The sequence below is a fragment of the Uloborus diversus genome, chromosome 6 (genome assembly GCF_026930045.1).
Source record: "Uloborus diversus isolate 005 chromosome 6, Udiv.v.3.1, whole genome shotgun sequence".
NCBI lineage: Eukaryota > Metazoa > Arthropoda > Arachnida > Araneae > Uloboridae > Uloborus > Uloborus diversus.
In genome coordinates, this window is record NC_072736.1 from 66,618,432 (window position 1) to 66,635,531 (window position 17,100).

A 17,100-nucleotide genomic window follows, 5' to 3' on the forward strand; every position below is an offset into this window, starting at 1 on the left:
AACCTAGCACAACCGAAGATTGATTAAAATCCTGTATCATGCGTCAACTTACTTCTAAATTTTTTTGAGGGAAACAGCCTCCTCTCCTCTCATTCTTCCTCTCATGTCACCGAAAACAGATTAAAATGCCTTTTTACGGCTAGTAATAATTTTGAATGTATCAAATGTAAAACCTCATTATCGCGACACCCGGATTTCACATCACTTTTTCAAAGTTTCAAACTTATGCCATATAATTTCAATGTTAAGTGACTCCAGATTTTACGACAATTTTTTGGTTTAACTCTGATTATGACGACTCTTCGAGCTGCGCAGACTGGATCAAATATTTCTTTGCAATTGAAAAATGTTCAGTAAAATAATGAAGACATCTGGAAATGTTTGTCATAGGAACTTTGGACTCTGAGTAGAGATTTGACCAGGCATGACACCTCGAGAATGGAGGGGGCGAGTAGATAAGTTCTGAAAAGTATGCATTTCAGACTTTGACAAGAGAGACAGTAGAAAGGAATTCAAAGCAGGTGGATTGCAATACTGAATGAGGAAAACAGCACGAGAAGAGAAAGACCATAGCTACATTTAGTAGTAGGTGGTCACAACAAGTTTCTCCCATGAGAGAATATTTCGTATATTTTTCATTCTAAATATGACGCTGATGAAACATAATTTCACATAAATGGACTGTTTATCTAAAGTTTGAAAATGAAAGGAAAAATAGAATGTTTCTGACAACTATAGAAATTTAAAGATTTTTGAAATGCTTGAACAACTAAAAATGCATCGAATATAATTACTGCATTTTATCTAATTTCATCTAATAATTACTGCATCTATTGTGCAGTACTTTTGTAATGCTGCACTTAATTATTGCTACATACTATATGTACCGTATTATTTTATTTTATACCTTCGCATAAGTTGATATTCGACTGTATATGGGGATGACATTGATACCGAAAGCTTTTTGCTTGACTGGCAAAATATGCATGAAACGGGAAAAAAATCCGTTATCATACATTTCTATAAGACTGTAATATTTATTGCTAACCGGTCAGGGCCTTAGACATTTTAAAATGTTCATCCACGGGACATTTTCTGCTGCCAGAAAGCACAAACGCTGTACTAAATTGGCAATTATCGCTTATTCTTTTCTTTCTATGAATGCTCTATTCAAGGCGAATAGTGGGAAAATGGGAACATTTCAATGCCAAACAATCTAATGGCGTCAAACAGAAAAAACTTACAGCGTCAAAATAATATGTCTGAGGTCAGCTCGTATTTTTCAGAGTGTTACGAATCTGATTGGTGCAACTTTTATTCGCTTAAGACTTGCATCAGTCAGATTTGTTTGAAACCTCATTTCTTTTTTTTTCGAAACTTATTTAAAAGTAATTTCTTGAAATCGCTACAAACTCCTTTTTTTTTTGTATCGAACTACTCGCTACTCTACTTTTTTTCAAAAGTAGTGCGCTACACTACAAACTACTAAAAAAATGTAGCTACTACAGTAGCGTTGCTACTTGTAGCGCACTACTTCCAACCACTGGGCTTGACTATACCAAAAGAGTACCTTGTTAGAATTAACTTTTCTTACTTCTCATAAATTCATCCTTTTTCTGGTATTTTCCTTTAAACTCGACACAAAAACTTGAAGAAAGATGGATAAGCATGTTAAAAACTAGTCAAAAATTGCAAGATGCTCTAGATGGGTGACACATTTGATCTTCGCACATGGGTGGCCGACACCCTAGGATCGGCCCTGTTCACGAGTTAAGTGAATAATAATAAAATTATAATTTGCCTTCTGACATCTTGAATTCAAATCATGTTTTTTGCAATCATGAGTTGCAATAGTACCCTACTCGTAGGGTTTCTTGTTTCTACAGATAGCTCTTGTCCCTGCAGCAGGCCCCATAGCACTGAAGGGCCCGTGGCCCAATCCAGTGGGTGGTAAGAATCTTTGGTAATTTTTTGCAGGAGGTCCAAAATTTGAATATCCGGGTTCGCCCTGTGTGATTCGACTTTCTTCATAGCGGACATTCTCGCCTTTTCTCTACCTTTTTAAGACGCAAGTGGCATCCAGCACAGATCAAAACTCTGCCGTCCCTCTTTTTGAACGGCAGCATCAATATCCTATGGTTCAGGGGCCTCGAGCAGGTCCCTCCTCCTGGGCAGTGGTGTGTGTGTGTATTTTTAAGACGGGGATATGCTTGTAGTCACCAAGTCCTCCAAGCGAAATGATAGCTCTGGGGGTTCTGGACCAGGGATTGGTCGGTTTCTGGTCTGGATCTGAAAGTCAGAGCCGTCTTCATGTTCCCACCCAACTGGTAAAGCCACAAATAGTGTTCGGTATGGGGGACCCTGGAATGAAAATTAGAGCTCACAGAGACCGGGATCCACATTCCTCCTAATGGTGATGCTGCATCTCCCTCAAATGTTACCAAGCATCATCCCCCATCCCAAAACGACAGCCCCCCACCCAAAAAAAAAGAGATCAGAAACCCATAAATACTTCAATGGCAGCGCCCCCCGCCCCTTGTGACCACCTCTCCCTTTTTCACCGACTTCACACAAGAAAAATATTTCTTTCGCATAAGTTTGGTATTACACAGAACCCCGTCTACCAAACATAATTAGAAGATTGAAATTTAGAAAAATGCCTCCTTTAGGCCAGTCTTACAGAATACTTCAAGGGGGGGGGGGGACTATCATAGAGAATAACAGCAAAATTCATACACAAATGCATAATTAAATTGTTTCCAATTTCTGGGAAAGAGGGACAATCAAAATGCCCCCTGATTGCGTAAATGAAAGACATGACCCCCTTCCATATGTTACCCTGGGATAGCCCTTGGTCAAAGGTGTCAATTTTGAGAACTAGGAGGTGTAGAAAAAATATTTCAAAACATAACTCCCTTTATTGGGTTAACCTTAGTCACTTGAAGGAGAATGCATCTCCCCCCCCCCCCCCCCCCGGATTCGCAACTGACGTGAAATGAAATTGAATCAAAACTAGAGGATTGGAAACTAGAAATATGAATTTTATTTTAGTAGCCAGATTATTATTTTTCAAACAATTTTAAAACTGCAGAAAGCTATACTTAAAAACAGGAGGAGGGGGGGGGGGAGCTCGATCCTTATTATTCAATAAGTATAAATTATGCATTTACTTTGTTAGATTTTATCATGGTTTTTATGTGTGATATTAATATCACAGCCTTTATTTCATTAAAATGAACCAAAAAAAAAAAAAAAGATTGAACGGAAAATAAATAGAGTTAAAATATAAATTAATAGATTAATATCTCGGCGACGTCATTCATAAATGAAAGGGGGGTAAAACATATCAGCGAGTTTTGCTTAGTTTTGCGAGGAATCAACTGTCCACTTGAATCGCTGCTCATTGCTTATTTTTCTCGGTTTTCCTCTTAAAATTCATAACAGCCCCAGAAGACGATTATGTTTTAATTCCTACAAATAAATAAGCAGTAGTTTTTTTTTTCTAGTGTCTCAACAAAAAACGAAATCACGCGAAAGGTTCTTTTAAAGGTGCTCTGACGAAGCCGTACGATATGCAAATGTGTAGCAGACGACACGGGTCCGTTGATGCATTAAAAAAACATTTCTCTCTAAATATATAAGCTTTTAACGGCTTTCTCAGGCATGATATATTAATCTTCAGTATGCATAGTTATCATATGCCAAAGCTTAATTTTTATTTTCGCCGTTTTCAATTTTTCCTGGCGGAAATTAAATTTTCAAATTTACACTAAAATCACCTACGTTCTCTTGGAAATAGTCTAAAATGTGGCAGCAGCGCCCTCTAGAAAAGTGAAATTTTGTTGCCACAATTCGGAAGCGGAGATTTATCTCCTTAGCGTATAGTCTCCATGTGCATATCCTTCATTTCAGGGCTTCGCAGCAGCAGAAGGGTACGCCACGACAAGGAGACCGGTGTGCCACGGTATTTTCGGTCTAGGAAGATTGGACACCGCTGCAGTGCATTGGCGAAATTCGAAACTTCCAAAATGGTTGGCGAGAATTTCGTAGTGTTGCTCTTCTGGAGCGCAATGCTGCGTATACTCTTCGCAAACGCCGCTCAATTCCAAGTAAAATTGAGTGCACCTTTTAACATTTACACTGCAGTGGGCAGGTAAATGGCAGTATCTGAAGAAAGAGGTTTTCGAGATATTTGAAGCAACTTGTTTTGTATTCAATACTAACAATAGGGAAATGTTGGAATGAGACGCTTTTTTGCACTCTTTTTTCTTCATGAAACAAATAAGCAAGCTTGTACATTAAAGCTAACCTACAATAGGCGACAAAAATGCAAAAACATGAAAAAAATTTTCAGGTGCTACCCCTAACTTGTCCACGGCAGTATACTTCTCCTTTAGGAATCCATTGAAAATTGATAGAAAGTTAATGGTCTTTTGTTAGGTTGAAACGGCCATGGAAGTAACACAGGGTAATACAGCGTCAAGAGAATACTTCCCTTTTGCAAAGTCTAAATAAAAAAGTCATTTCTTTTGCAAACGTGTGTTGTAACCAGACTTTTTTTTTTTTTTTGGGGGGGGGGGAGATTTTAAAATACGCATATCTAGTGAAATATAAATAATCAATAAGATTCTATTTCATTCATATATTCTAATGATAAATAATTTAATTGAGAAGGTTGCGCTTTAAGCGCTCCCTCCTGATGTGCAAATGTAAAAACGACATGTTTTAAACTTAGAAAAAAAAACCCTGATTGGTACAATAGCCCTGCTAAATCAAAGGAATAGAAGCGTGTACTCATGCATGCACATGCAAATATACGGACCTATTAAATTAATCTTTTTTGACACCTTTAAAATGTTTTACAAAAGTTTGGAACTTTTAAATTAAAAAAAAAATGGATGCTTTGTCTGTGATAGGTATTTAACATCTGTATAGGAAAACGCTGAATTGTTTTGAAACAAATGATGTTCACAATAACTACAATAAAAATGAATACTGCAGTTAAAGCACCGAGGTTGTACAATTTTTCAGAAATAATACAGCGTTTACATATAATACAAAGTAAACTTCCAATTATCAGCAGAATTAGGTGTCACAAGTACCTCGGACAAACCCCAAAAAGGCCAAAATTAGGGACAATAAGGTAAAAATTATCCTTCCACAAAAACATAGTTGCATTGATGCGTAATACGTTCTTCAAACTGAAAATTTATAGTGTAAAGCAGAGATGTCCAACTGCAAAGAGCCCACGGGCCAGAATTCCGGTCACCGATTACCTGGCGGGCTGCAGTTTAAAAAAGTTGCAAAATAACCTCTTTCCTCTTGTACAATAACAATTAATATAATTCTCTTACGTGCCGGCAAATGAAGGGGTGAATTTCTAAACCTCTGTTGGCAACACTTCGCCGATAAATCATGTAAACAAACTTCTACGTTGTTTTGAAATCTTGAATCACAGAATACTCAACGAACTTTTTTTTTTTTTGAGATGAGTTTGAGTCGGGCTGTGGCCCATTTCAACCTTAATCAGCAAAGAAAAGCTCAAAGAAGGCAGGAAACCGTTCTTGAATCCAATTTAAGACGAGCCATTTCCAGAGTTGTATTCTCTGATTCGCTGCCGATAATTTTTAGCGGCTGGGGAATTTTCAGTCAGCAGTTCCTTCAACAGATCAGGTGCGTCACACAATGCCGGTAACCGCACCTTTCCGTCATGGCAACATTTAGTATATTTATTTGCAGTATTACGCTCTTTCTGCCAATAAAGAGCACCACAAAATTCGCATTCTTCACACATTGCTCCACAATCATGTTCATCGGCAATGTTGTTTTGAACGCGTAGGCGCTTTGAGCGTCGTCTATTCTCTGCTTCAGTACGACAGTTCAGTTCAAAATGAATAACCGAGAAAGAATTTACTTTATTCCTTTTATTCTCAGCTGAAAGGTTTCGCCAAATTTGTTTAGGGTTATAGTAGTTTTAGTATTGTGCAAGCAAAGTAGCCTTGGCGAGTTTTCGCGTTTTTAGTTAAACCATTTTTTGTTCGTGACGTGGCAAGGATTCAGAATAACAACAAGAAGGACAAACGTTTGAGAAAATATGTTTGGTGCTCTCTGAGCCTGTTTTTAGTCATGGCCAGCTCTATGTGGCATTATCAAGAACAAGATCTTTTGAAGCAGTGTCAGTTGTGGCTCCCAAACGGGACATTTTTAATTGTGTATATGAGGAAGTTTTCTCAGATTAGAATATATAAGAGTGTAAATATGTAAATATATAAGAGTGTAAATAATGTAAATACATCCCTCGGGGGAGCCTGTAACCCCTAGAGGGCGCGTCCCCAGGTGGCGGATAGGGGAATGCCTTCATTGGTTTTCCAATGGGTGGTAGAAGGGAAATAAAATACCTTCCGCGGACCAACAGGTAGAAGTGCAATCTCTCCAAAGCAATGACAGACACTTTTGTATCTATAATGGTAAAGTTGTGCACATTGCCAAGGCAGTCATCTTACATACAGCAAAGTTAAACTGTCGAAAATCTGGCTAAAGCAGACAAATTAACATTATGAACGTAATTTTCATATTGGTTAAATGGATGGTGACCTAAATGCAATTACCAACTTTAATTTTTACGGAAAATTTTAGCTAGGCTAATGTATTGGCATACAGCGAGCGAGCGAAGCGAGCATGGATCGCGAAGCGATCCACAGGGAACTGCGTAAGCAGTTCCGGGGGTTGGCGAGCGATAGCGAGCAGGGGGCGATAGCCCCCTAGTAACAATTAATAGGTGAATTATTAATTATAAAGCAGTGAAACAGAAGGATTATAAAACAATTTACCTAAATTTTAATGAGAAAACTGAGGCCGATCCAAAATCTTTACAAGGGCAGGAAGGTCAACATCGATGTTGGTCGTTGTCAGCAAAACTAAGGCCCCTATAGTGGAGGAGCCGACGCATCCGCCATTTTGGAGCAAACTTGATCCAGTACTTCGTAGCGATAGCATTGCTGCCGATGTTTACATTTCTTTGGCATGTGTTAAATTGAGTCAAATGGGTAGTTGTTCGGCTGTTAATTGTGTAAACAGCTCGAAAAAAGGATTTCAGCTCTTCAGATTTCCAGCAGAGGCAGAAAGAAAAAAGAAATGGATAAATAATAGCCCGCGAAGTGACTGGCAGCCTAGAAACGACGCCAACTGTTTCCAAAATTTCGCCAATCTTCACCTTCGCTCTCCCACTCTCTTGTTCTCCGTTTGGCGAATGATTGCCAATAAAGGTAGCTTTCCCTGTTATACGCTTGCTTCAAAATGGCGGATGCGTCGGCCTTTCCAATTATAGGGGCTCTAAGCAAAACAAGGTTTATCAATGAACTGTCGAGAGAGAGCTCCTGCGGCGGTTCTCGATCAAGTTTATCGCCGAAAATGCACTTCGCATAAATATGGGCTCCCAAACATGGAAGTGACGAAAGCAAATTTTTAATTTCTTTTTTGAAGTCAATAAAGGCCGCGGAGTCAGTGAGGGGGGAGGGGGTCTTTATTTTTAGCCGATTGCAGGCAGTTTAAGCTTATCTAAAATGTTTCTCTCTTCCCTCGCTAACTCGACGCCATACTATTTCTAGGAATTTGTTTGAACACCAGCGTGCAGTGTAGGACTGCTTGACCTTGACCTGTAGATGTCCTGTACCTTTTTCTCCCAATACAATGAAAGGAGTAACAGAGCAATCAAGAGGAATTTTCGAGGACCCCGGCTTGACCAAGAATGGTAATCTCAAATGCTTCTTGATACCATAAAATGTCAAAAAAAAAAAAAAAAAGGAAATATGCTGAATAAGAAGTTGGCGGGCCGCCAGTTGGACAGCCCTGGTGTAAAGTAAGAAAAGTTTTGTATTTTTGCACGACAGAACTTGCATCAATAAAGAACAAGTGTATGTACTATAAAGAAAGTGCAATAAATAAATAAAACAAAAATAAATAAATTTATTTACAATTTTTAGACAAAAAACAGCCATTGTTGTTTCTGCTTTTTACTGCGAAAACACATGTTCCTGTTTGTTAAGTGACTCGAGGATAATTGAGAGTTTACTGTAGTTTTATTTTTCAGCAAAAAAAAAAAAAAAAAAAGAAAGAAAAAAGAAAGAAAGAATGTAATACAGCAAGTTTTGGAATAGTATTAGAAAAATTTCTGAGTGGGTTTAAACTCTAAAAACCCACCCCATAGATGTGACCCTGAGCTGAATCGGCAGTGAAAATTTAGAAAGGAAAGGTGTCTCTTCCAGGAGGGATGTGCCATTACATTTTATAGAAAAAAAAAAAAACAAAATACATTGTTTCCAAAATCTGGGGGGGAGCAATGACCAGCTCCATGAATAAAGAACATTAATGAATCATAATGCAGCGTGTTCCAAAAAGAATGATCCATGAAAAATATTGAACATCAACACTTCATATTAATTTTAAACTATGTAGATAATGGACAACTTTTTAAACGTCAAATTAAAGTGGTTAAAATGTTTATATTTTCATTTTAAAAAAACTAATGAAGCAAAATCAGATGAAAACCCATTCATAGGTTCTGCCTCGATGACTGCTATGTCCTAATCCAATGTTTCTTCTACCTCTATCAATCACCCAGCGACTAAATCATGATCATAAGATAATTTGATATTTGCCGTACTTTTTAATTAGTTTTTGAGAAGTTTTTAATACACAGATATATATTCAAGAAATACTTTATTTCAATGACTTTAATCACAACACAACTTTTAAAGACAATTACATTATTGTTGAAAAATATATATGGAATAATCATATTCAGCAGTAAGTTATCCAGGGCTAAGGTAGACATGCAATACACCGACAGCTTGGTTAGGTTATGATATCCAGAGACTGCAGTTTTGTCCTTGTTATGAACTCATCAGTCTGGAAACCGTTAGTAACTAAGCTGGAGGCAGATTGCATTGATGCTTAGAGTACCAACAGACTGACAATTAAATTAAATTTAACACACCAGCGAGAGTCCAAAGCAATGGCGCAGTTCAACTCGTCAATTGAAAGCAAAGCATGGGTATAAAGCAGTTTACCACCTTTTAGCCAGGGCTAAGGTAGAGCTACATGTAATATACGTAAGTTATCTCATTGAAGCTGAATGTCCCATCTGCCTCGAGCTCGATTCTTGACTTTTTCAGACTGATGAGCCCATAACAAGACTGAAACTGCAGTATCTAGAGTTCATGACTGGGATGTCAGTATATTGCATGCAGTTCTGCCCTAGCCCAGTCTTAAGGGCGGTACCTTTCTGCTTTATACCCATGCATTGCCTTCGATTGTCCAGTTGAAGCACACCACTGCTGTGAACTCTTGTGATATGCTCAATTAAATTTAGTTACCGGTTTGGTGGATTCAGTGAGATGACGTCTGCCTTCAGCTTGGTTATTGACTATTCCAGAATGATGAATCCATAACAAGGACAAAACTACAGTCTCTGGATGTCATACAGTGCATAATTAACAAATGCGTAAAAAACAATGTTTTCTTCAAATCTTGGTCATAATCTTCATTTACTTTCAAATTGGAAGCAGAAATCAAGCAAAATGTTAAGTTCCTGTCTTAAATCTTGAGAGGTATGCGTGCCTATCTCGTAGTTTTCTCAATTTTTCTCGACGCCGTATCACTTTGATCTGTTTGATTCTTATTTCACTGTTAATTAGCAATTGCAAAAAGTTTTTATTTCTAGGTCATCATCATTAAATGAAATACACTTACAAACAGCAAGTTTACCAATAAGGCAGATAATTTAATTGATTTAATCTGCCATTACTAATAAGCCAGCTAGTGTCGAGCAAGCAGGCGGTAAGCAGGGCTGAGAATTTGGAGGGAAAATGACTCTTTGACTTTGAAAAGAATAAGGTTTTGACAAAATGTCTTCTGTTGAACGGTTCTTCATTCATAAGGGCGTAAGGATTGGCAGGCGCACCATGGGCTCTCACAACCCTTCGCTCTGAATCTTATTCAACTCCCTATTCTGCACAAAGTATTAAGTTGAGAAGACGATTGAATGTCATGGAGAAGCATATCTTGCGCTCATTTAGGCTTCAGATCTGGCCTCCCCCCAATTTTCTTTCCAATTCCGCAGCGCCATGAATTCAAATTTAATTAGCATGCAATAATAATTAACTTCTATCTCCTTCTGCAAACTTTTATGGATTGCTTTGAACCTGAAAAAGAAAACATGGGCGGCTCGCAAGTTGTAGGGTGCTTACTTTGGCTTAAGACCCCCCCCCCCCTTTCCCCCAACTACCAATCACTTCTGAAATGCTTCAAATTCAGAGTTAAAATTACAATACATTATGAATAGCAACCCCTTCTGCAAACTTTTCCGGATTGCTTCACACGCCTTGATTGTAAGGGAAAAAACGGAGGCGCACAAGTTCGAGGGTACTCACTTTGGCTCTACCCCCAACCCCCTCTAACTTACATATCACGGGTGCTATGAATTCAAAGTGAATTATACAATATTTGCTGGGTAGGGCGGCTCTATATACTTCGAACGTATAATATCTTTAAAATGAAGGTGCACAGGATTAAGGATGCACTGGCCCGCGTGCCAATGGGTCCATTAGCCCCTAGTAGGGAACAATTTAATATACTTAAGATTTTGGTGCAGTTTGCAAATTGCTAGCAATTATCAGTTAATTCAGGCAAGATTAACAAGGCCAAAAAAAAAAAAAAAAAAAATATATATATATATATATATATATATATATATATATATATATATATATATATATATATATACATATACATATATATACATATACATATATATATATATATATATATATATATATATATATATATATATATATATATATATATATATATATATATTAGGGTGGTCCTTATTTATATGGGAAAATGTTTTTCTCGGAATTCAGCCCCCTAGTTTTGTGACACTATAATAAAAAGTAACGTGTGCAAAATTTGAACTCGATCGGTCAGTAATAACAAGTGCCCCTAGGCAACTTTTGATCATTTTCCCACAAATCTTTGAGTTTTTACTTCAGATCCAGTTCATCGTTTCTTCCAGGTTAGCAAAATATTTTTACAGTGTGGTAGCATTAAAATTGATCTTTTTAGTTACTTTATATCATCTAAGCATTTTCAATTGAATAAGAATGAAATAATGCTTTAGAAATAATACATTAATCATACGCTTTTCTCAATGTATCTTGATCGTGTGTATTTTTTCACGGTAGTCTTGGACACTATGTAAAATAAATTGCTTTTGTGACTCATATTTGGTAAATTGTTTATGAAACTCTTCGATTAATTGTTCTCCTCTTTCAGTTGTATCATTCACAACTTTCAGCATTTCAACGATCTCTCTTCCCTTTAAATAGCTTACTTCATTTTGTCATAAATCGGGATCAAGTAGGAAAACATCTTTTGGTATTTGTAACTTATCAAGCAGTTTTATTGATTTGTAATTGTCTATAAAGAGGAAAATCTTTACTAAGAAAGTATTTCAAATCATCTACCATGATATGAAATTTTTTGTACAATCATCAGACACGTCTTCTTTATCAGCAAGCATTTTTTGTAGTAATCTTTTACTATCTTTAAAGTCAATTCCTTCATCCAATACAGACAAAGCTACTAGTTTATCCTCTCAATACCACAAGTGATTTATGGATTTTCCAATCGCTGCTTCTACTGCATGTTTGTTATCATTTTGTACGCAGCTAGTGTTTTTGGCAAATTATATTATTTAAAGGAGCCTCGATTGGGTTGCTGCGAAAAACTATATCTTCATACAGTATTTAATTGTAAAACAGCATTTAAAGGCTTTCCCCTCATGTAAGGTCAATTTAAATTGTTTCCTCAATATATAAATTTTCAAGTAATAAATTCCTTTTGCCACCCATCTGGCTCAGGGATAAGCTCCAGGCTGCCGAAAGCAATCCCTCTGGGAGGGTCTTCACCAGGAAATATTATTACAAGTTAAGATAATTCTCTTAAAGGGAAAGTTCTTTCTCAGTATCCACTTCTTACGAATAATAATATATCATCAACTTCGTCTTTAGGAGGTCTGTGTACTTGATTGAAATGTTATAAGTTCTGAATGGTGAAGATCTCTCCACAAAATGCTTAATAATGGAACATCGGGTCTAGAACTAAGAAAGGCAAGAACTTCTTTTGAGACACACTCTGCAGTACGATTTCAAGTGCATGATCATTGCAATCCAAAGGTAATATATCACCATTCGGTTTTTGCTCTAAAAAATTACATGCACTATTTATGCGGCCGGTATTGCAAGCCATTGTATCAAACACTACAGCTGGAACAGTTAGCAATAAAGAGCAATCATCTAAGATAATTATATGCAACTGAAGAAATGTCTCAGGAATTCCGAGTAGCTATTCAACATTTGGACCTGAAGCTACCACGGTAAGCCTATCGGCATTCTTTTTGGAGTTACATTTTGATGTACCTTTGTATCCCAGTGAATAACTACAAAATCTGAATTTAAATACATAAAATTTGATTTTTCCTCTCGAAGATTTTCTCTTGCTCTCTTAAGGGATGTACATTTGATCACAAGGTCATTTGGATTTAAATTTACTGTATCTACATAGACTGTTAACAAATGAACAGCATCTTTATCCCTAAAATGGCGTTTGTCTGATCAGTGATGAAAGGCGAGAAGATATCAATAATTGTCAAGCTTTTTTGCATTGTGGTAGACTAGATGTAGAAAAAAGGTTCAATAGGTTAGGATACATACTATATATAAGGATTATGTACTGAAATGAAAGAAAATTAATTTAAAGTATAGATTTTTACGCTATTCCGATCTGAATTTTATTAAAATTTATGTTTTAGATGTGCAGAATATAGTATATTTTTATGTTAGAGTAATCAAGGATTTTTCGAAATTTATATTTTAAAAATTAAAAATTGCGTTAACATTCAAGTATATTTATAACTAAAGAACAGAGAATTAAAAATATAATTGTCATTTCTTATATTTATAGCATTGAAACCTAGCGACCCTATTTGCCACACCTATTACATAGTCAGGAAATTTTGCAAATCAACAACCCAAAAGCCTGGAGGAGGCAATTTGTTGTTGTCAAAGATCATTTATCAACGGCCTAGGCCATTCATTAATGAACTTTATAATCCCTGGTGTCTATCTTGGTAGAAAGAAATGTTCACCTGCCACTTAGTTTGGAACGAGCTCGGAAAAGCATTATATCTGACCTAAGGCCATTGGTGTACATGTGCCCTCTGTAACATGTAAAATTTTATAGAATGAAAGTGAGATAATGGTCAGTCTGGAAGTAGCAGCATATGTTGAGGTTCAAAATTACTGTAAATATGAAACGTAAGAATATTTTTACATAAAAATAAGAAAATCTGCAATTTTTTCTTCAAAACTCAAAAATGAGGGCCCTTGGGGCACGTGTTAATATTCATGGATTGACTTAAATTTTGCAAGGATCATTTATTCGTATAATGGAACAAATTGAGGGGGCGTCGCATAAAATATCTACTACTTCAAAAATAAGGACCACCTTAATATATATATATATATATATATATATATATATATATATAGCTCTGAATATATTATTATCATTAGCATACAAATGAACCCACACCTATTAGACTATAATGATTTAGTACATTTAAGGAGCGCCGCAAGCTCGGAACATGAAACAATCGGAATGGAACAGCTTACAGTTCCCGGGGTCAATGACTACTGATTGCGAGGTGGTTGTAGCCAAACCTGTCATTTCAATTTTTTCCAGGAAAGGGGGGGGGAAGCGGGAGTGTGCAAAGGGTGTATAGTTACCGTATTACCCCGCATTATCCGACCTGCCGGAAAAAACAAGGTTGATCAGCATGCCGAGAAATTCGAATTTTCCGGGCCACCCCCTTTTCAGCTATCGACGCCAAAATAGAATCAGCTCTTATACCCTCTAAGGGCTACTTGTCGATAAAATTTTGTTTGATTCCCTTCATTATTTCTTGAGATACAGCAGTCATAATTGACGACAAAAAACGTTCGATAGCTCCACCCCCGTTTGAGCTATTGACACCAACATTGAATCAGCACCTGTACCTGTTAAGGGTAACGTATGAACCAAATTTTGTTTGATTCAACCAGTTATTTCCTGGAGATATCAGCCACGCATAACTCAAAAAACGTCCCATTGCTCCACTCCCCTTGTAGGAATTCGCGCAAAAACCAATGAGCACAAGTTCACGTAGGGGCATATATGTGTACCAAATTTCGTTCGATTTCATGCGGTAGTTTTTGCTGTAGAGCGGCCACAAAAAACTGGTGCGACACACACACACACACACAGACAGACATTTTCCAACTAGTATGTTGTGGCCATCACGGAACTTTCTTCTATATTTTTCCTTTTTCTGATCCCTCCCCATGCTTGACGAGGAAGCAATATTCCTAACAAAAACAAAATGACACATGCAAAAACTTGACGACCATCCCAATGTCTGAATTATTGTAAAAGCAAAGCAAAGAGCGAAAATTGAAAGTTACTTTAAAAGCCTTACTTGAATTAATTACAAATATTTTATTTATTAAAAAACATAAGATGGCAACAGTTAAAAATTTTAATTCATTGAGATAATATTTCCGATCATTTCCATACAATTAAAATCACGAGAAATACGCAGACGACAATCTATTACGATTTATCTTTCTTATTGTTGCATTAATAAAACTATTTTTATTCGCAAAAAAAATCAACACCTCTTGGAGCGATTGGAGTCAAAATTGAACCACAGCCTGTTTACGTATGGATTCACATATATTCCAAATTTCAAACAGAACGTAGCATTACTTCTTGAGATAGGGCACTCACAATGGAAAAAAAGAACGGGCGATTGCGCTTCCCCCTTTTTAGCTGTTGACACCAAAATAAAATCAGCTCTTATACCCACTAAGGGCTACTTGTCAAAAAATTTTTGTTTGATTCCGTTCGTTATTTCTTGAGATACAGCAGTCACAATTCACGACAAAAAACGTTCAATAACTCAACCCCCGTTTGGGCTATTGACACAAAAATTGAATCAGCACCTGCTCCAGTTAGGGGCAACATATGGACCAAATTTTGTTTGATTCCGCCAGTTACTTCCTGAGGAATAGCAATCACGCGTAACTCAAAAAATGTCCCATTGCTCCACCCCCCTTGGAGGAATTCGCGCCAAAAACCAATGGGCACAAGTTCACATAGGGTCACATATGTGTACCAAATTTCGTTCAATTTCATGCGATAGTTTTTGCTGTAGAGCGGCCACAAAAAACTGGTCACACACAGACGTGACACACACACACATACACACACACACACATACACACACACACACATACATACACACACACAGACAGACATTTTCCAAAAATAGTCGAAATGGACTCAGCACACCTCAAAACGTTCGAATCCGTCAAAATTCGAAATTCGAAAATTTGCACGAATCCAATACTTTCTTCTATATATTAGATATAGAAGAAAGTAAAAATGGTCGAAATGGACTCAGCACACCTCAAAACGTTCAAATCCGTCAAAATTCGAAAATTTGCACGAATCCAATACTTTCTTCTATATATAGGATACAGAAGAAAGTAAAAACATGAGAATTTATTATCAAAAGAAGCTGCATTGCTATTGAGAAACAATAAAAATATAGACTATAGTTCCTCCTTACAGTAGTTCTGATGAAGATGATGAAAATTTTAGTGACTGACGCTTTTATTTTATGTAGCTTTATGTGACAATTTTAGTTACTGACGCTTTTATTTTATGTAGTTTTATGTTTATTATCAATATAACGACCGAATTAAAACTTTTACTTCGGTTTGACAAACCAAAGTATTTTTGTTCAGCTCAGCTAGATTTGTGAAATCGACCATTGTGGCGGCCGCAGCACATTCTGCACGTATTGTTCGGCCGTCATAATGATCTGAATGCGAACTAGAGGTGATATCATACGCAACAACGCCCCAAACCATGATGCCACGTTGTCGAGAGGTAGGACGCCCCACAGTTGCTGCTGGATTAGCCCTGTCTCCACGTCGAAGCCAATCACTGAAAAAACAGAAGTGTGACTCATCTAAGAACACGAGGAACTCACTAAGAACCATCCAAGTTGCTCTAGCACGGCACCATTCCAGGCGTTGACGTCTATGCTGTGGATGGTCAATGACAGTCTCTTTAACGGATGTTATGAGTGCAGGTCACTTGCAGCCAATCGACGCCGCAAAATAGTTCAGGTTGATGATATGAGAACAAGAACATCCAGGGTGCCTTGCACATGCATCAGAATGGAGGTACACGAGCAGCCACCACTTTTCGGCGGATGCGTTAATCCACACGTGCTGACGTCACTCTGGCAGCCCCTGCACCCCTCAAACCTTTTACATTTCCTTGCTCCAACGATCTTCGCTACTGCCGATGCACCGTGGACGAATCCATGTCATCCACGTTGGTATCAGCTGCAATTTGACGTAAGGACCAACCTGCCCTTCTCACCCCTCTTAAAATCGTCTGTCTGCTAGAAGAAGTGCCTCCGTTGGCACGGCCTGGCATTCTCTCCGACGATTCATTTAGCAGAAATAACGACACGAATATTGCCATTCTACAGTTCCTTCTTTTATATCTTACTTCACATGCGTTGGAGAGCTGCGCATTTCACATCATTTGCTTAACTCAGTGACGAGTGAAATGTGCATTGACTTCTAACCATGCGCCTTCTTGGTGTCGCATTTTCAATGTCGAACAGTGTATTTAGGAAACATTTTTTTCTTACTTTAAAATAGCGTATTTCTTTTGAATTGAAGTTCATCATCTTAAACAAGATTCTAAAGCTTCTACAAATTCAACTGTAAGAGAGATTAATGTTTTGGATTTTATTGTGCTGACAATGTATGTGTAGAAGTATTTTTAACTTTACCGTCAGTATTGCATTTTGTGTAATGTAAAATATTCATCGTTGGGCCAAAAAAAAAAAAAAAAAAAATACCGCTCGAAAAAAAGTGGCTTATATTCATCACACCGAAAAGTCGGAATTCAATGTTG